The following is a 21,554-nucleotide window of genomic DNA, read 5'->3' on the forward strand; positions in this document are numbered from 1 at the left end:
TATACTACTTTTTACTTTGGTTGCTAGTGACCTCTTGTAATGAAAATTGAGGACGGTTAAGTGGAGGGATGGCTGGTTGATTCGTTGATTTAATTTTGATTTGACTCCCGTAGGCGACCTTCACGTCGTGATGAGGATGAAGTGATGATGAGGACAACATATACACACAGCCCCTGTGCCAGCGAAATTAACCAATGATGGTTAAAATTCCAGACCCTTCCGGGAATCGAACCCAGGACCCCTATGACCAAAGGCCAGCACGCTAACCATTTAGCCATGGAGCCGGGCATGTCTTCTTATATATATAGTCTATATATCGACGGCATATTTCTAATACCATGTATCTGACAATGCTGTTCCTATACATTATTTCCCTTAACACTGACCACGCCCCCCAGCCACGTATGGATATGCAGCCCATCACAACAATTTTCGTTGAGTTCATTTTCCTGTGCTCAACTCTAAAGAAAAATGAACCTTACTGTACCGTGCAATTGGAATGTTGTTTGTATGACGTACGCGCTCCTATGGAATAATGTATTTAACGTTCAATTTTTACACCGAAACATAGGTTAGGCCTAATGAACACAACGAAATTTGTTACGATGTACTGCACATCCGTATGTGGCTGGAAGGCGTGACCAGTCTTAAGGATAATAATGGATAGGAACAGCATTGTCAGATACGTGGCATTAGAACTAGCCCATCGATATATTATTGACGAGGCTTTTTGCGGATGATTTTATAGCCTAAGTAGTAAATGAGTTACAGGATTGCGAGGGACTGCAGGGACCCAGAGACAATGTTGCAAGATGTATTTTTTTTTTTTTTTTTTTTTTTTGCTAGTTGTTTTACGTCGCACCGACACAGATAGGTCTTATAGCGACGATGGGATAGGAAATACCTAGGAGTTGGAAGGAAGTGGCCGTGGCCTTAATTAAGGTACAGCTCCAGCATTTGCCTGGTGTGAAAATGGGAAACCACAGAAAACCATCTTCAGGGGTGCCGACAGTGGGGCTCGAACCCACGATCTCCCGGATGCAAGCTCACAGCCGCGCGCCTCTACGCGCACGGCCAACTCGCTCGTTTGCAAGATGGACAGCGGACAATGATACGATGGTAAACGGGACGAAAAGTCAGGTTTTACATATCACCAAGACGAAAAGTACTCTCAGTTCTAATTAGCGTGTTCATGGGGGTGATGGTACCTCATGGGGATCACTGTGGGTGTTGATATAAGTGCTGATCATTGGGGTAAACATAATAACGTGGTTGTTAAGAATGGTAGCAGATATTTTCTTATGATTATGAGGGTATTTAGGGGTTGTAGTGAGGATGTAAAGGAGGAGTAGGTATGATTCCAGTATATGGGAACCACACCAGGATTACTTATACGAGAACTGGAAAACATCCAAATGGAAGCAGCACGATTTGTTTTGTGTGATTTACGACAAAGGAGTAATGTTACGAAATGTTGCGAACTTTGAGCTGGGAAGACTTGGGAGTAAGAAAACGAAATGCTCCACTAAATGGTATGTTCCAAACTGTCAGTGGAGAGATGTGGAACGACATTAGCAAACTAATAGCCTAAGCTTGAGCGGTGAATGTAAAAGTAGGAAGGATCATAATATGAAGATAAAGCTCGAATTCAAGAGGACAAATTATGGCAAATATTAATTCATAGGATGAATAGTAAGGGATTGGAATAATGTATTCAGGGAAGTGTTCGATAAAATGTTCAAGAAAAGGCTAGGTAAAAAACTGATAGGGAATCTGCTACCTGGGTGACAGCCCGACAGCCCCTACTGCAGATCTTTGATGATGATGATGATACATTTTTCTCTGGCCTGTCCCATGAGGCAGACGCAAAATTACTGTGTCCATAAATTGCAACAGGCGTAATCTGCTTTTAGGAAACTTAATATTGTTATTCAGCAGTTAAGATCCACGATAGCCTATTCAGTAAGAACGAAGTGTGCTCGCAAATGAACCTACCGCTTTGACAATTTTAGGTTGATTTTGGTGTGTTCTACTGAAAGCTGGTTGGACTCACGATATCGTATTCATAAGCTGGTAGTAACGGACAAGATAGGGGAGGGAATGATTATTTGTATAAACAAGCGGACACAAATGTATGTTTGTAGTAATAATAATAATAATCATTATCATCATCATCATCATCATCATCATCATCATCTAGAACTCAAAGAAAGGAAGATCCTGAGGAGAATACTGGGACCCGTAAGAGAAGGAGGAGACACCTACAGAATTCGGCACAACGATCTATAGGCCTACCAACATCGGAAGGAAATCGTTACTTGTGTAAGGAAAAGGCGCCTGGTTTTCTATGGGTGCCTAACCTGCATGAACTTCTGAAGACTTTCCAACAGGATCTTCGAGTGGCAGCTAGTGGGAAGGCATCCAGAAATAAATGGATCGCTTCGGTCAAGTCAGCTCTGGAATAACTGGGTATCTCGCATGAGTCCAAACGTGACCGCCCAACATTTCTGCAAGCCATCCTGCGGGGGAATTTTTCCAACGTCGCTTATGAGTAGGAAGAACACAGGAACCAGCAGACTTATGTGGACGGAGGAAATATAGCTGGCTTACAGCAAAAAAATGAAGGAATGCTGGAAGAGGAGAAAACGGAAGGCCCAAGTGACGAGAAGATATGAGCCCCGTGGTCCTCAATAGACCCAAACGACAAATAATAATAATAATAATAATAATAATAATAATAATAATAATAATAATAATAAAGAGCAGGTTTGCCATGTGGTTAGGTTCGCCCAGATGTGAGCTTAAATTCGGGAGATAGTGGGTTCGAACCCACTGTCGGCAGCCTTGAAGATGGTTTCTCATTTTCACACCAGGCAAATGCTGGGGCTGTACCTTAATTAAGACTACGGCCGCTTCCTTACCACTCCTAGCCCTTTTCCTATCCCATGGTCACCATAAGACCTAAGTGTGTCAATGCTACGTAAAAATTATTAAAATAATAATAATAATAATAATAATAATAATAATAATAATAATAATAATAATAATAATAATAATAGCGACAGCCTCCGTGGCTCAGGCGGCAGCGCGCCGGCCTCTCACTGCTGGATACCGTGGTTCAAATCCCGGTCACTCCATGTGAGATTTGTGCTGGACTAAACGGAGGCGGAACAGGTTTTTCTACGGGTATTCCGGTTTTCCCTGTCACCTTTCATTCAAGCAACACTCTCCATTACCATTTCATAGTCATTAATTATCACTTTGGGAGTAGCGACCCCACTGTACTAATAGCCTATATATGGTTCATTCATTACAGCCCTGACCCAGTCACAGACTGGAAAACAGGTTGTAGGTTTTCAATAATAATACAAAAAATAATTGATTATGCCCGATAACTAATTTTATACTTTTTGAAACGCTGATATCCCAGAATATTGTCCCGCAGGTGTTTTCTTACTGGTAGTAAATATACCCACGAGATGACGTTTTAGAGGATCTACACATAGGCCTGTCATCAGACTAAGCTCAGATAACGAGCGCTTTCGCCATCCGAGCCACTCAGCCCGGCATGCAAGAATACCCGTCCCTGCAGAAGACTAACCACTGAATTTAAATGTGTCATTGCTATGCTAACTGCAGTATTTTGGCACAGAAACAGGGAATAGATAGATGAAGAACAGTTCACTAGGAGAACAAACAAGACATAAAAGCAATTCTGAAGTAATTTTCTTCTTCATTGTTGCATGACACAGCGTGTTATGTAAACTTGAACATGATACACTGAACTGTGTTGACGACTGAGCAGCTTACGTAAAACCACCATACATTTCTACAGCGTCATTCAGACAACGAGAGGCAGCTGCCCGGAAAACGTTTTCTTTTTAGAAACAGACACGGTCACAACTTCGTACATAATAATAATAATAATAATAATAATAATAATAATAATAATAATAATAATAATAATGTTATTGGTTAACGTCCCACTAACTGCTTTGTCGGTTACCGGAGACGCTGAGATGCCGAAGTTTAGTGCCGCAAGAGTTCTTTTAGGTACATGTAAATCTACCGATACGAGGCTGACGTATTTGAGCACCTTCAAATACCACTGGATTGAGCCACGATCGAACCTGCCACTTTGCGATCAGAAGGCCAGCACCTCAACCGTCTAAGCCACTCAGCCCGGCCTTCGTACACAAATTCTGTCGTTGCAGTTCAGTCGGCCAACACCAAATCCTTCTGCTGGTATTAATTTATGCAGCCAGTCCCGCGGTATACGGGTAGCGTGTTTGCCTCTTACCCGGAGGCCTCCGGTTCGATTCCTGGGAAGACTGGGTTCTTTAGCTGGATCTGAGGGTTGGTCCGAGGTCCATTCAGTCTATGAGATTGCAATTGCGGTTCTACCTGACTGTGAGATGTCGGCCCCATTCTAAGAAGCCAAGAATTACGGCCGAGAGGATTCGTCGTGCTGACCACACGATACCTCATAATCTGCAGGCCTTCAGGCTGAGCAGCAGTCGCTTTGTAGGCCATGGCCATTCGGGGCCGTTGCAGTTTGAGGTTTGGTATTAGTTTATGCAGAGCCGTTCAAAACTACTTCAGTGAAATGAACCACGGCAAGGCAGTATAAGTCATTTAAAACGAAACTACATAATTCATTTGAGGACTACCTTAACACTTAGATAGTTTATTATGGTCACAAGAATCATTAGAATCATTAGGCTATAGGCCTATTGATCATATATTAAATAAAAGTTTCGTTGTAATCCAAGCGCAAAATAACCTAATGAGAGAAATTCAGGAGGAACCATTTCCTACTCCGGAAGTCTGGCTCCGTGGCTGAAAGATCAGCGTTCTGGTTTTCGGGACAGCGGGATTCCGGGATCGATTATCATTCGAATTGTAGTATTATAACCGTTCTGGAGCTGCGAGCTTGTTCTCTTACTAACATTCATATAACTCGAACACCATCCACTGCATTTTCTGAATTAAAATAGTGCCTTTGAGAGTGTGGACATTATAATATACTTGTCGTTAAGACGTAACTAAATAGAGGTAAACCCCAGGGGTTCTCGGGATGGGAGAGTGAAGTGACGACCGTGGATCTTCTGTTAGATTTGGACAGTGTTTCAACTTGCTAGTATCAGGGTTCTTATCTGTATCTCTGCTACGTTACCTCCATTGGTCAACTTCTGTTCTCCCCCGATGCCGACAGTATTACGTCTGCGAAATCTCGGGAGTCCTCCATTTTCACACCCTCCTCTTACTTTCTGATAGGGTTGGACCTCAACCCTTTTTCTCCTTTTATCACAGAACTTATGGTTGCCATACTGTACATTCCTTAAAACAATAATTACAATTATAATTATAATTACCATCATTAGACTGAAGAGCAGTTTACTTTCCATGGCAATCGCTGCCTAGTCTCGTCGAAAGGTGTTCCGAACATGATTGCATCAATTATTATTATTATTATTATTATTATTATTATTATTATTATTATTATTATTATTATTATTATATACTCAAAGAGCTTTCCAGATGATCATAACTTGTACGATGCGCGTGGTAATACGTCGATCCACCCGAGTCTTGTATAACTTCCACGGGCTTCTCGTGCCAGGCTACCCCTACTTTTCTTGTTCCTATCTGACCTCACTCGGTCCATTCTTTTTTATGGTACCACGTTCTTTGGGGCTGGGAAGAATTCATTTTCCTACCTCTGACGACCCCTTCCTTTCTTTGTAGGATACCTACAATTTTGGTGGGGTTGGAATTTCTTATAGCTTCAATTTATTGTTACCGAATGAGCGTTCATTTCGAAGCTTTTCCCATAAAACAACAACCAGTACCTTCACCATACCCTCACATGTGTCTCTGAAATCAATCAAGCTAAACTTCACCATTGTCAATCACTTCAATCACATTAATTTGTACACAAGGAGTCTATTAGTGGGAACCAGTCAACACATATAGGTCTAAGAAATAGTAAAAGTAACTATATTCATTGGGAAATATAGACTACTGTAAGTTGCAGCAATGAGAGAATTAATTAACCTTTGCCTATTGCCAACCTTTAATTAACTGGGAATTAAACTCAAATATAAATGAAGACAACTGTCTTAGGATTAGAAACTTGAAAGGTAAATATATATCTTAAAAATATGTTGCTGAAGAGTTTGATGTGGAGAGACAACATGTGGAAATGAAACACGGAAAAAACTGGCGCAGAAAGATAGAAAATAGAAGCTTTTGAAATGTGGCTTTACAGAAGAATGCTAAAGGTTAGATGGGTAGATTGGATCACATTGAAGAGATTCTGAATCAAGTTCTTTAGATAATAAAAACTGACCAGAATAGTTCACATTGTGAGACACTCAGGACTTGTACCGGTGATTTCAGAGGAAAGTATAGGTGACAGGAGAGGAAGAGGGAGGCTATGACATGCAGGAAGCCATAACTGTGTATAAATGAAGAGGATGGAGTGACATGGAGAAGCTGCAAAAATCAAGTCCATCAACTGATAACTCAGACCATTCACAAAAACACCACCGATTTTATTCACGTCTTAAACACCCAGTTTTTTTATTTGTTTCATGCACTCCATTTTTAATCCGTTTCCTGGCATTCGACTAATCTTTTGAAAGGTGAAGATATGTTCTGATGTTCTTTCTCCATGTGTCTCATTTCATTTACTGCCGGTGGCTTCAGAAGGGTAAGATGAGTTGGCCACGTGGCGCGTCTCACGGAATTGTGTATCTCCCTATATCTCTTTCGCTGGAAAAAGCATATCCTTTATTATAGAGCTTGTGTGACACGAGGGCGAGAGGATGTGCAGTACTTTTCCTAGGCAGGCCAGGAGATGAAGAGAAAGAGTGGTGTAGTTTGAGACACGTGATGGGCCCCAGAGGGGGAGTACTCCACCATTTGGAGTGGGAATGGCTTGTACCTGCCTGCAAGTAAGATATGGCACTCGTATAAGGCTAGTATTGTACACGAGCCCCCGGGGCAGCTAGCACGCACGTTCTGTGCCAGCGACAGTCAGGTTCAGTGATGGAAGTCATCACAGGACTACAGATCATAAAACAGTGATAGATTTATCTGTAAAGAACAACTTTGAGACAAAATCATTATTTGACATATAAAGATGTTATGAGGTCTATAGCAATGCTTTTCAACTTATTCTTTTCGAACTGGGGAACACTTTTCCTGTACCAGAATATCAAATTCGAAATGTTTCTCTCCTCGCGGGTCTGAAAATACTGAGACTGAAGGAAACGATTACTCATGAGTTAATTCAAACTCTGACAGACAATCAAAACTGCCAAAATAGTATTGTCGTTACTTCCAGTCGAGGTGCTCAATGAATTACAAAAAATTAACTTTCAGAAATGTTTATGGTTTTGGTAGGGGCTGCCTGGCCGAGGCGGTAAAAGCGAGCTCGGTTCGCCCGGAAGGACGTGGATTCGAATCCCCGTCAGGAAGTCGTAAAATTAAAAAAAAACGAGATTTCCATTTCCGGAGGTGCATATTGCCCTGAGGTTCACTCAGCCTACACCAAAAATGAGTACCAGGTTAATTCCTGAGGGAAAAGACGGCGGGGCGTAGCGCTAACCACTCTACCCCATCACGTGCCGAGGTTAACAATGGTGGAAGCCTTTACCTTCCACTTCTCCAAGGGCCTTTGTGGCCTGTACGGAGGTGACTTTGACTTTTATGTTTTTGAAATATAAATTTCATATTTTTGAATTGACAGATAATCACTTTTAATAAGAAATTATTTTTATATGCTATCCTATTCAATACATTACAGTTCCCTTGTTCGAAGAGAATACATTGAGAAGCACGGCTATAGACCTCATAACATCTTAAGGTATCAGATAATGATATTTTTTAAACTGATGTATTTAACAGGAGAATAGCCGTTAAAAATAAATTATTATTAAAGGAACCTTAGTTATAAAAAACGAATTACGTGAAATCGAAATCTCAGGTAGGCCTTTCTGTAGTGAGTTGCAGATGCCAGCTCTCAGCCTTCTCACTCCATTATTCGAGGGTGAAGGAGATAGCGAGCTTGTACAGTCCCTCAGAAAAGAATGAGCGTATGCAATACCATATTTAATATTTTATTAGACTTAATTATTATCAAAATATGACTCACCTCCCATGTAGGCCTAGATACAAACCGTATGGATAAAATGAAAATCCACAGTCTGTTTCCAGTCATTCCGCCGGATCGGGAATTAAATAAATGAAGGCGAGGATAGGAACTGTGTCGGCCGCCGAAGCCTGTCGCACTCCTCTTGTGCAATAATAATAATAATAATAATAATAATAATAATAATAATAATAATAATAATAATAATAATAATAATAATAATAATGGCAGGCTATAACAGTAGTACTAATCTATGGTTCAGTGGGAGAAGGCCTTTTTCTTGACCACAAAGTAGCTGGTTCAAACAAGTCAGTACATTATTCTAACTCTACATCGCCGTTAATTGCACACATTGGCTGTGAGAGGAGCTGTCTATCTGAGGCGCTGAAGGCGTGCTGGGCTCACCGGTAAGAGCGTGCGTTTTATTTCCCGTCAAAAAATCGGAAAATTCTGAAACAGGATTTCGATTTCTTGAGAGACACTTGTTCATAAGGTAGAGGTGATTGTGCATAAGAGTTAACAGCTATATCACACTTAACGCCGAGTTTACGATTAGAGAGATCCTTTAACCTCCTCTCATCCAAGTGGTTTCATCATTGTCTTTGAGATGCTTGACATAATATTTAAATAATTTCTACAAACATTCCCCTTCTATTTTTCTGTTTGTCACGTTTCCTTTCCGGGTAAATAATATTTTTTCATAGGTTTATAGTCTGATTTTTTGATTCGGAAATATACGACAGGCACGTTCAAGGTTTCAATATTTTTGAACATACAACGTCAGAAAAGTTCGTGTCATCTGTACATAAGTGAACATAATTTCTGCAAGAAAGTAGCTACTGTGAAACAGATGATCGTGTCAAAACGCAAGACCAAAATAATATTAAATCAATTCTATGAAATTAGCTAAGAAGTTGACAGCAAAAAACTGAAAATATGCAAATAGAGAAATAAGAAATTTTGTGTGGTGGTTAATGAGTAATGAAGCAAAAGGTAGGAAAACCGGTATTTGTTATGTGGAGATACAATGGAAGAAGCACGTCTGTCGACAACAGCGTGTAGAGAGACACTCCCCCTTAGGATCAAATATTTGGGCAGTGAATCCAAAGCAAAGTTATTTAGCAAGAAATGGATTGCACTGTAAAAGACAGAAAACATATTCTGTACTACAAAAATGCTGTGCCAAAAGGAAAGAAAACAAAAAAAAAAAAAGAAAATATTCAGTAATGTAACGTAATGTAATGTAATGCTAGGATGCATGTTTGTCCCAGAAAATAGTTTGTCCTGTTTAATATCTAGGACAAAAATAGCGTTAATTTATAAAATAAGTATAAACACTTATTGGGTTTAATTATGTTTGTTTTAGTGATGGATAAACTAATGTACTAATAATGAAATGCATGTGTCAAAAACAAGTTGGATTTCAATAAACGACTATTCTCTCCTCAGTTGCAGATCATGCGGAACTAGGAGTAATCTACTCTAATTGAAACCTAGATTCTGTGCTAACTTCCATGGAGTCGACGAAGAGAACAATCCATGTATCTCCTAAGATATTAATAAATATCACCTCAAGAACCTTGAAGTCATGAGACTTATGTTAAGAAACAGGGATACGATTACGTCTTTCTTTGCGGACATGTGCAGTGGATTAAGAATCGGGAAGGATGTCATCCATGCCGCTGCCAACACTGAAGGCATCCATCAAGGTATTTACTGTAGTCAGCATTTACCAACAGCCTTATGTTGAAACACTCAGTGCTTTGTCTACAATAAATGTCTTTCATTCATATTTATATTCCGTTTTCATGTTCATATTTGCTGTAGGCTGTTAATTTTAAAATTTGTTGTAGTATTCTGTTCCCTTGTCGTCAGCGGTAATTCCAAGCAGATTAATAAGTTTTAAAAATGGAAAGTTTCATTAGAAGTGATCATACAGCGAAATGAATCTACCTGTCAAGGTGAGACGGAAGATAATATTAAAATATGTCGATGAAGTGCACAATTTAAACGTGGAAACCCAAGAAATAGCTATGAATCAAGTTTAGAACATGTTGTATGTAATAAAATCTTGGCGTATTACGTGGAGTAAGCAGAAAATACAGGTATCAAGTGAAATATCAGTGGAGGAAAGTTATTTGACGATAAGCGTTTATGTACTAAAAGGTGGCAATGTTTCATATATTAATACACGGATGTTTTATTCCTTGAAAAGGGGATATTAAACTTTGGATATCAAAATTTACTACTTTTATTTTATTTTATTATTGAATAATATTTTAAATCAGTAAGAAGGATTCTTCTATGTCTTCAACTCGGGACTGCATGTTTGTGTTCATCGTTAAACACAAATCTTTATTTGAATATAATACATTACACTAGAAACAACCAAAAAAAAACCTCAATAGTGAATTGCCTGCATGCTTCTACATAGGGTTGTCGTCAGGAAAGCCATCCGGCCGTAAAAGTGAGCTTAATTGGCATTAGTGTGTAACCCATATAGCTCAGTATTTATTTATTTATTTATTTATTTATTTATTTATTTATTTATTTATTTATTTATTTATTTATTTATTTATTTATTTATAAGTTTCTAATTACCTCGTTCCAGAGTTAATATCGTAGACGTATTATTTTGGAGAAATCTGAAGTTCCGTGTCTGGAGATATCTTCATACTCAGGTTCATAAACTCTTCAATACGGCACAAAGGATCAAAGTAAATTGCAGTATGAATAATCAACTGGCTCCTCTTTTCTTCACTTTTAGGGAACCCTATCTTGTAAACATGAGGAATATGATCCTACATCTTAAATTTACTGGCAGGTGCAATAGTTCTACGGGACAGAAATGTAAGCCGTCTTCTCTACGACATGAACTTTTTGATGGCAAGCAAACAAATAAATCTCCCAGCACCATTCGGCAGCACCTGCTCTTCTTCAGCTTGTCCCAGAAAACTTTTTAAGATCCCAGCGATTAAAACTAACTTTTATTTTTATAGAAATGAGTTTCGGGGCCCAAGTGCGGTGAAATGGAGAACACTCCTATCTCCAGCAGACTGTGCACAAATTCTTATTAAGAAAGTCGCCTCGTCTCGTCGAAGGCTTGCCATTACCTCCCAGGCTTCATTAAGCGAGGAGTTCTTGGAATTTCGCCAAGATACCACGACGAACATGAGGTTGATGATTGGCGGTGATGGTGATCATGACTATGAAACCGGTGATGATATAGAATAACATTGGACAGTAGCCTATCCAGAAGCGTATATCTTGCAAGAACTCTCTAGTGATGCCTGTTACATACTGGTAGATTTAAAATTCCCCGCAGTTTCCAAGTTACATTCGTTCCAAAGTAAACTGTTTCAGAATTTGATAATCAAACTGAAGTACATGGAATTTTAGAAGCTATGTCTGATAATATATTTTGTGTCTTTCTAAAACTGGAGTAAACCTTCCAATCGTTGCTAAATTTTAACTCTGGTTGTTCATAATCCTTTAGGTGTATTACCATGATACGCCATAATTTGAATTTTAAATGCAAATTCAGATATGTTTGTTATTTTGTTGGAATACCTTTACTTAGATTAAAGGGCTATTTAAGCAAAAAAAAAAATGTTTTAGGAGTATTCGTCGGCTGATGTTGAAGAAAATCCGCAAATTATAGTTAATAGTACTAGTTAATTCAGAGGCATAGTAGCATTAGGACTCCTCTCTAAGTGAGGGGACTGGTAATGAAAAGAAGGGCAATTATGACTGATATATCATTGAGCGTACAAAAAAATAGAAAAACTTTGACCCAACGACTTAGGATACGTGAAGATACTGAGAAAAAAAAGGAGTAGGCCTACGCAATGATAGGAGGGTAACTTAGTGAATTTCTAAACCTTACAAACGAAACATCATGGATATCTGCTTGCCAAGGAAGGCCAGATAGAGAATATTAAAGTGAAGAACTTGATACAAGTAGAGTGCAGTATATTTTATAGGCTTTTAAAATTTGCTTTACGTCGTACTGACACAGATATCTTACTGTGATGATAAGGTAGGAAAGGACTAGGAGTTGAAAGGAAGCGATCGTGGCCTTAATTAAGGTTCACCCCAACATTTTCCTAGTGTGGAAATGGGAAACCACGGAAAACCATATTCAGGGCTGCCGACAGTGGGGTTCGAACCCACTATCTCCCGAATACAAGCCGGTAGCTACGTGACCCAAACCGTGAACAGTATCACTAAGCTTTCTTGACTAGTCCGCTCCATTCCATACCAACCAGGTCCTTAGCCGAGCTCTCGAGACCCGGCGTAGCGTACAGTGAATTCCTTGGATGAGACTGTAGTCGAGCACAGGACTTCCGTTAAGAGACAGATACGGTAACTTCACACCACGGCCCTGGTTTAACATAGTTCTTAGCCATACGTCAATAGGCTGTCACAGTTAAGTTTAATATATTTCTCTGTTATTCAAAAAGTTTCTTCACCGATGGCATGGCTGCCGCACGTTTCTTAATCTACAGACACCGCGTGGTTAGCCCATGATACTCTCCAACTCCACTTAACAGTCTGTTAGGACAGGGATGAGCAAGTGGAAAGAGGGCAAAAGTGGCAGATTTCTCAGCAACGCTAATTAACTTACTAGATTCCTGGATCCGAGTAGTCAATCGCAATTTTTTTCACATCTCCTCTTGAGCAAAGATCAAAACTGAAGCCATCTCCCTACAAATCATGAAAGCCGTTAAATGGTGAAAGGTAAAACCTTCTACTACTCGTAACCTCAACACTAAACGGGATACAGTGGTCAAGCTCTATGCCCGGCTGCCTTTGTCTCCAGAATTTAATATGGTACTCATTTCCAATGTGGGCTGAGTGATCCCAGAGACCACTCCAGGAAAGGTAGTCTAGATACTACGTTTCTCAACTCACTTAGGGAGTATCGAATCCATTACCTTCCCAGTGGGCTGAATAATAATAATAATGATAATAATAATAATAATAATAATAATAATAATAATAATAATAATAATAATAATCTGTAGGCCTATTAAATGTTCAGTTTTCTATCTGTTACAGTAACTGCTCCAAGAAGAATTGAAGGAAATTACCTGAAATATAAGCACGTCTACGCCCAAGCGGAATCAGGAAACTCTTGCAATCAACGACCTCTGGAGGCAAATCAAAGGTGCCCAAAGTGGTAAGAAAGTCACTACTACAAGTTTACGTCCTAAAAACTACTTTTACGGTGCCAGAATGTTGTCCCGCAGGAGTTCTGTTACCTTCAAACATCAGTGGACAGAGCCGGGAATGAACTCTGCAAATAGGGGTCAGAAGACCACTGCCTCAACTCTTTGATTCATTCTGCTTGGCACGCTGCCATACTTTTTATTGCATTTTTTATTTATTTTTTGCCAGTATAAGATGGAAATACATGCACTGTATTTATAAATACTTGGGTTATTCGAACTCCTTCGAAGACAGTACAGTAAGATATCGATGGCTTTCTTCTAAGACCTCGTATTTCCCAACGCTCTTTCTACCCATTATACGACGTATTCCTTTAAGCATAGTCACGCCTCTTAGCCACATATTTATATGCCGTCCATCAGAACAATTTTCGTTGAGTTCATTTTCCTTAGCTAGCGTGTAAGGGACAGTGCGCCTTACCATTCCGTATTGTAGGGACGTTGTTTCCATGGTGAATTTATGCACTCCTACAGTATGATGTAGTTAATTTTCCTTTACACACAGCAGACTATAAGGAGTGTCAAAAATAAAGCCTGCTCCTTGTTTACTTCTATTCGTGATATGAAACAGCAACATGTATTGTAAATTTAATATTTTTCTATTTTTTAAAATTTTTTTAATATTTGGTTTTACGCCGCACCGAAACTTATGGCGACGATGGGATATGAAAATGGGAAGAATGCGGCTGTGGCCCTAATGTACAGCCCTAGTATTTTCCTGGTGTGAAAATGGGAAACCACGCAAAATCATCTTCAGGGCTGCCGACAATGGGGTTCGAACCCACTATCTCCCGAACGCAAGCTCACAGCTGCGTAACCCTAACCGCACGGGCACTTGCTCGGTATAAATCTGATCAATTGTGTAGCGCAGTTGGTTAGGTTTTCTCGTCTTCTATGCTCCAGGTAGGATGATCGAATTCAGTCGATCGGCATTTGAGGGTGTTTAAATGCGGGCGTCCCGTGGCCTATTCAAATCCTCTTTTTTCATTACACCATTCAAGCACTCCGACTTCAATCATGTAATGATTTTTAAACCCGTTCTTTTTTACTAAAACTTACTATTATTGGTTATACAAATTTATCGGAAATGATTATAACGTTCAGGGACTTTATTTTAATTTTAGATTTTATTAATGAGGACTTGCTTGTGACGTGTGAGACAGAGGGTGTTGCAATATAGCACCAACAATGCTTAGTATGTTGTACACGATTACAAACTGATATTTTTTTTTTTTTTTTAAGAGGGTCCCATGTCTGGACGCTGTTGGTGCGTCAAAATTTAACTACGCTTCGGATATGATGATGAGCGTGCGTTCAACGTTTTGTACAGAAATCTCCATCAATCCAATCCAAGCATCACAACGTGCATTACATTACAAATGTGTTCGAAATTTCAACTTCCAACGTTATCACAGAGCTTACATTGTCGGTGCAGGGATCGGCATGCTGTATGAAACTCCCAAATAATCAGGGGGGGACTTTGTCGTAGGAACCCACGCAGTGAGTGAAATAATGAGCACACATACTTAAGTGAGGGTACCCTTGCTTTTACCTATCAATGCAGTGATACCGGTCAATATATCAGCTGCGATTTCACACTCGTACGTGTACTACAGTTCTGAGGGTAATAGGAAAAGATAATTAATTGAATTTTTTACAAGAAAAGTATCTAAGTCCCACCGTATTTTCCACAAAAAGTGACATTGGCTGAAATATTTGAAACGTACACAAATATAGCTTTTACCATTGCCCCCTCGCCCCTCTCTTACATCAATGTCATAACGTCGAAGAAAATAGGGATGTTAACAGAAAGAAAATCCAAGCTTTTGAAAGAATGTTGAAGGAAACTGGACAGTTCGAATCACAAAGTAAGAGACATTTGATGAAGTTGGTGAGAGGGGAACGATCTGCAAAATTTGACCAGGAGAAGAGATAGATTGATGGGGAAGAACCTTGGACATTCAGAAGTTGTTCAGATAATTTTTGAGAGGTGTGTGAGGTCTACATATGGCAGAGAGAGACCGAGATATGAGAAATTGTGTTAGATGTAGAACGCAATGCGTAAATATGGAGAGGTCAGTACAAAAGATGGTGGCATGGAAAGGCTGAACCAAACCGATCTATGGACCAATGATGATAATAACGACATGGAAGCTGCTGAGCTATGGATTGTGCTGAGTAATGGCAATCATGGCGCCACCGATGCCTATGGGTGTTACGAAATATGTAACTCGTAACATCACATTCTGGCTCAATACGGAAAGCAATGGACAACCCAATTATTCTCTGATTCAACAAAGAAAGTTTTTTTACTAAAATGCTTTTCCATACTGAACGTTTTTATAATTCAATCTTCTTAATCGGTTTACCCTTCAGGGTCGGTTTTTCCCTCGGACTCAGCGAGGGATCCCACCTCTACCGCCTCAAGGGCAGTGTCCTGGAGCTTCAGACTCTGGGTCGGGGGATACAACTGGGGAGGATGACCAGTGCCTCGCCCAGGCTCCCTCACCTGCTATGCTGAACAGGGGCCTTGTGGGGGATGGTAAGTTTGGAAGGGATAAACAAAGAAGAGGGAAGGAAGCGGCCGTGGCCTTAAGTTAGGTAACATCCCGACATTTGTCTGGAGAAGAAGTGGGAAACCACGGAAAACCACTTCCACGATGGCTGAGGAGGCAATCGAATACCCCTCTACTAAGTTGACCTCCCGAGGCTGAGTGGGCGCCGTTTCAGCCCTCGTACCACTTTTCAAATTTCGTGGCAGAACCGGGAATCGTACCCGGGCCTCCGGGGTTGGCAGCTAATCACACTAACCACTACACCACAGTGGTGGACATTTTTATAATTCCTCCGTTTAAAACTGTATTCAACCTGGTAATTGATCATAAGTACAGTTGTATACAAACTACCAGGAAAACTAATTCATAGTTATCAGCAACCAAAAATTCTCCAAGTTATCATTCTGGACAGAAACAGCATTGAAAGTGTCATATGCCAAGTACTTACAGTGGGAATTTTGAGCTGTGTTCCTGAATGCTTTTTACAATTTGTTTCCCGTCCCACCGACACATATAGGTCTTATGACGACGATGGAATGCGAAAGGGCTAGCAGTGGGAAGGAACCGTCCGTTTCTTTAAGTAAGGTACAACCCCAGCATTTTCCTGGTGTGATAATGAGAAACCACGTAAACAAATCTTCAAGGCTGCCGGCAGTGGGAATCGAACCCACTATCCCCAGAATGCAAGCTGATAGCTATGTGAGCCAAACCGCGTATCCACTTGTTCGTTATGTGAATTCTCACTAAACTGAGGGAAGCAGGAAATTTCGGTTTCATCTTCCGAAATGAAAAAAAAAAAAACATTTTGTCACAACTAATCATAGAAGACGAGGTAGAACGAAAACGTGGACCTGAGCACGAAAACTCCGGTAGTGATTCGACATCCACGCCATAGGAAACACGAGATAGGAAAAAATACTCCAGGAGGTCGGCAACATTCTGTGAGGAGGCTGCACCAGAAGCGCAGGAAAAGTATTCCTTCACACCGAACTATTCATAAATTATAAATAATCCAATGTAAAGGCGTTGAACCAAATTACAGTCTTGGAAATCAAACCCGAGTATCTCGCTCTCCCATCGGATCGTTGAATGATACCAGTAAGAGACTAGTTCAGCTAATTATTTTCACGTAAAAGAGGATCACCAACTTTTCTGTGTTGAATGCGTACCCTTGAAGTGATTTCCTGGGTAAGGATCAAAATACCTTTATTTCAATTGACGAACCACAAGCACATTCTGCCAGTTGACTGAAAAAAGTGTAAACATTTTTACTTCATGGAGTGGTGACGTAATGAAGTTCTCATTCAAGTAAATTATAGAATTTATCAGAAATGAAATTCCATGCATAAATCCAAATTAAATAGAATTAGTACGCAACACAAGAGTAAGGCTAATAAAATTATATATGCTACCTATCTGGCTTTCTAGCAATTCATTGGCTAGAAATCCATGCATTTCTCTGCAGCCGGGAAAGAAGAATGTTTATACACACATCGTACATTCGTAATAAGTGGTTTCCTCTAATTGTTAGAGATAAAATTAGAAATACTTTGTATATTGCTTAAGAATCTAATATAAAGCACAGACATTTGTAAGGTTATTTACCCATTTTACCATACAGAACTCCCAATATTATTAACTTTTGTGTTTATCAATAAGGTCTGAAAGAAAAGTTTAGTGGAGCTCTTCAGAAGATGCACAGAATGCTATGGTAGTTAATATCTCTCATACCTACACCACTCATGACCGTCATACTAATGTAAAGTTTTTTGTTAATTCTGGACTAAATACAGTTGTCTCATATTTGTAATCTCTGAATTACGCTGAAAGTTTTCCTAGTTCCCACAAATGTACCTAGTACTTAACCTGTATAATGAATGATGAATGCATATTGCAGACATAAATGAAATGTGAACTAAAATATGAAACAAAATTAGAAATACAAAATTTAAAAGGTTAGAAATTATTAATTGCGAAGTTGAACGAATTGTTTTGGTAGTTAAGTCAAAGCGTGGAAATCCTGTAAGTTACCATAGGAGGTAAATAGAATGAAAAAATGGCCGAGGTCGTTGAGTGCGCAATTCAAGATCATAGGAGTAGTTCTACAAAATAACAGTGTTGACTGTCAGTCTCAAGTTCGAGGAGGCACAGATAGAAGTTGATGACAGAATAGGCCTATTACATTTAAAAGTACTTACCGCGTCCTGTGGACTCCCACCCCAACTACTCCACCGAATAGTCCGCATATCCCCGTATCTGAAAACAAAACAAAACGTACATTCAAACTCCATTTCATTTCCAACAACATACGGTATAGTCTATATGGAAAAAAACCAACTCCGTGATTTCTTAATAATAAGCACATTAGCCTTGCTTTAGAGAATTATTCCAATACGAAGGAGGGAATAGAGAGTGTATAGTCTCGTGTGAACAATGCAGAAGAGGAGTGGGCTCAAATACCAATCTCGTCCATCCTGAAAATTACAGGCCTATTCACTAATTTTTCATTTCAACAACTTAATTCATAAAGATATCTTCAGAATCCTGGCAAACAAAACTGCCCATTATGGCATACAGTCCTAATGTTATTGACTGCACGTGCCACTAACTACTTTTACGGTTGTCGAAGACGCCGAGGTGCCCGAATTTAGTCCCGCACGAGTTATTTTACGTGTCAGTAAATCTACCAACACGAGGCTGACGTATTTGAGCACCTCCAAATACCACCAAAATGATCCAGGGTCGAACCTGCGGAAGTTGGGTAAGAAAACCAGCGCCTCAACCGTCTGAAGGCACTGCTCTAAAGAGATTGTTAGACATTCCTCAGAAGTACTGATAGACCATGTTGTCTTAAGGAAAATGAAGACAGAAAATTTCGTGTGAGAGTTCCTTTGAATGTGCCAGGACATTTTTAGAGGGGCATAATAGCTTATTGACAGCTACACTGCTTTCTCAATGAAGAACCTAGGGTTCAAATTCTAATCTATGCTCGCGGGATGTTTGCTATTTAGAAGCCAAATCCATCTGGCTAAGATTATACGCAAAACTATGAGTACCGTGGCTATTTTCACGCAAGAGCTTGTCATTAGAGTATTTGCGGATTCGAAAGTGTATTATTACCGAAATATGCCACTCAATGCACGCAAAACATTTCTTCATGTTAACACCTTCACATATTCGAAACTGATAAATTATGCGTTGCGCAACTCCAGTGTGGCCAACCAAAAATGTCCAAGTTCCCTTACGAACGTATCGAAGTTCCGCTACGTTCCGCTACGTTCCACTACAGTGCGAAAACGTTAAATACTAAAACTTAAACAGAAAAATGCAATACAATTCAAAATAGACCACACATGTGTAATTCTCCGTACTTTATTGAAATAGATTTAATCCATGATGAACACTGAGGAGAACCGTGGTGACATTTATATTAGGGAAGATGATTAGTAGCTGTTCAGAAGGTTGTGGCATTTGATATCTTTTAATCATATGTAACTCATGACCATGATACCACCGTTAAGTTTACGAATACGAGTAACATAATGTTGATACTAAATGTGGAATATGAATAGTATTAATGGTTTGAGAATATGATGCATTTAAAGAATTGGCTACTGGAAAAGGAACACAAAATATTTAGAATTCTTCATCGGATGTTCCAATCAGCAGCCTTCGTGGCTCAGGCGACAGCGCGCCGGCCTATCACCACTGGGTTCCATGGTTTAAATCCTGGTCACTCCATGTGAGATTTGTGCTGGACAAAGCGGAGGAGGGACACGTTTTTCCGGGTACTCCGATTTTATTTGTCATCCTCCATTCCAGCAACATTCTCCAGTAACATTTCTCATCATCTGTCAGTCATTAATCATTGCCGCAGAGGACTGCGACAGGTTTTGGCAGTCGGCACAATTCCTATTCTCGCCTCTAGTTCAATCACTCCATCCCTGACCTTGTCGCATGACTAGAAACAGGCTGTGGATTTTTCATGTTCCAGTCACTTCTTCTTCTTGTACTTTTCTTAGGAAACTGATACATACATTTTCCAAACGCTGTAACTGTGTACGGCGTTATGACTAGTAATGTCTGATGAGTAAGGAGTAATTTTATGCTTTGAAGAATAGCTATGGGGAAGATAACTATGTAAGTAATGTAATAGCTGCAGTGTTGCCAAAATACGCCAAGTTTTTGCATTGTTCATAATTTGCAGCCTTTTCTCTATGAAAGTCAAATTCCGTTACGCGGAGTGAAATTCCGCTAAGGTTGCAACACTGCCCAAAAGACGCATGTACGTCCTGTTCCAATCCTAGCTTGCTGAAGACTTCATCCCCCACCCTGAGGAGGCGCAGGGGGCCACCTCAAGGGGAACACCGGGCCGATGACGTAGATGTTAGGGCCTTTTAAACAATAAGCACCGGATGAGTTGGCCGTGCGGTTATGGGCGCGCAGCTGTGTGCTTGCATCCGGGAGATAGTGGGTTCGAATCCCACTGCCGGCAGCCCTGAAGATGGTTTTCCGTGGTTACCCATTTTCATACCAGGCAAATGCTGGGGCTGCACCTTAATTAACGCATGTAAAACGATTGCTTTGATACGTATCATTTGGCTACACTACGTCCATGTGGGCGAGTCAATACTTCTACCCACTGATTTTATCGATAATATCGATTATTTTTATGGATGACGTTGGCTGCTGCAATGGTGGGCCCTCAACGGAGCATAATTTCATCTTACTATTATAATAAAACTGAGCAATGCAACATACAGTAGTATAAAATAACGTATTGTAGGCCTACGTTGCGTGAGTGAAAGTGTTTCACGTACTCCTTTCGAGATTCCTGCCACGCCACTAAACTCATACGTAAAACCTCACTTTTGGCCCCTGGATTTTCGTAGACGCTTATCAATGGCCTAGAATGAAAACCTCGTATCTCACAAAGTTCTTCCTATCTATTATTTCACTTAAGACTGGTCACGCCTTCCAGCCACATCTGGGTATGCAGTCCATCAGAACAATGTTCGTTGGGTTTAATTCCTATTTTTACTAGTAAAGAAAAATGAACCTTATAAAACTTATACTCTAGGAGTTAGTAAATATGTCACACAAACATGCTTTCTTATAGTACGGTAAGGTAAGGTTCATTTTCCTTCACACACCCGCATAGGAAAAAAGAACACAACGTACATTGTTCTGATGGACTGCATATCCATGTGTGGCTGGGAGGCGTGGCGAGTCTTAAGGGAAAAATTGGATAGGAAGAACTTTGTGAGATACGAGGTATTCATTCTACGCTGTCGTTATGAGAAATGACTTCTTTGGACTAAGATCGAGATTTATGGTTCACAATATTTACATGAAAGTAATAATACTAATTAGCAGATGGCTGGCACAATTAATAAGCTGGAATTTAGTAAATTTATAAGGTCATTCTTACACATGTGCAGAGATTAACCGCACTTGTGATAGGACATTACAGGAGTAAAGGAGTCCTTCTCTCTTCCCACCCTGGCACGATTACAGCTGTAAATTATCTGAACTTCTAACAGACTGTAGCAGACTGGAGAGCGATAATGAGCGACTCGCAGGATGTGCACAGCAATATCCTACACCCAT

At 39.9% G+C, this 21,554-nt stretch overlaps 1 long non-coding RNA gene across 1 annotated transcript in view; it reads right to left on the reverse strand.

Annotated features, from left to right (window-relative positions):
• The window catches only part of LOC136864012 (uncharacterized), an 833,240-nt gene extending 815,025 nt beyond the window's left edge, over positions 1-18,215 (reverse strand). Inside the window, exon 1 of the long non-coding RNA XR_010859251.2 lies at positions 18,143-18,215. This is a non-coding gene — a long non-coding RNA (uncharacterized lncRNA). The remainder of the gene's footprint in view (positions 1-18,142) is intronic.
• Between the last annotated feature and the right edge of the window lie 3,339 nt (positions 18,216-21,554).

This window comes from Anabrus simplex, chromosome 1 (assembly GCF_040414725.1).
Source record: "Anabrus simplex isolate iqAnaSimp1 chromosome 1, ASM4041472v1, whole genome shotgun sequence".
Lineage (NCBI taxonomy): Eukaryota > Metazoa > Arthropoda > Insecta > Orthoptera > Tettigoniidae > Anabrus > Anabrus simplex.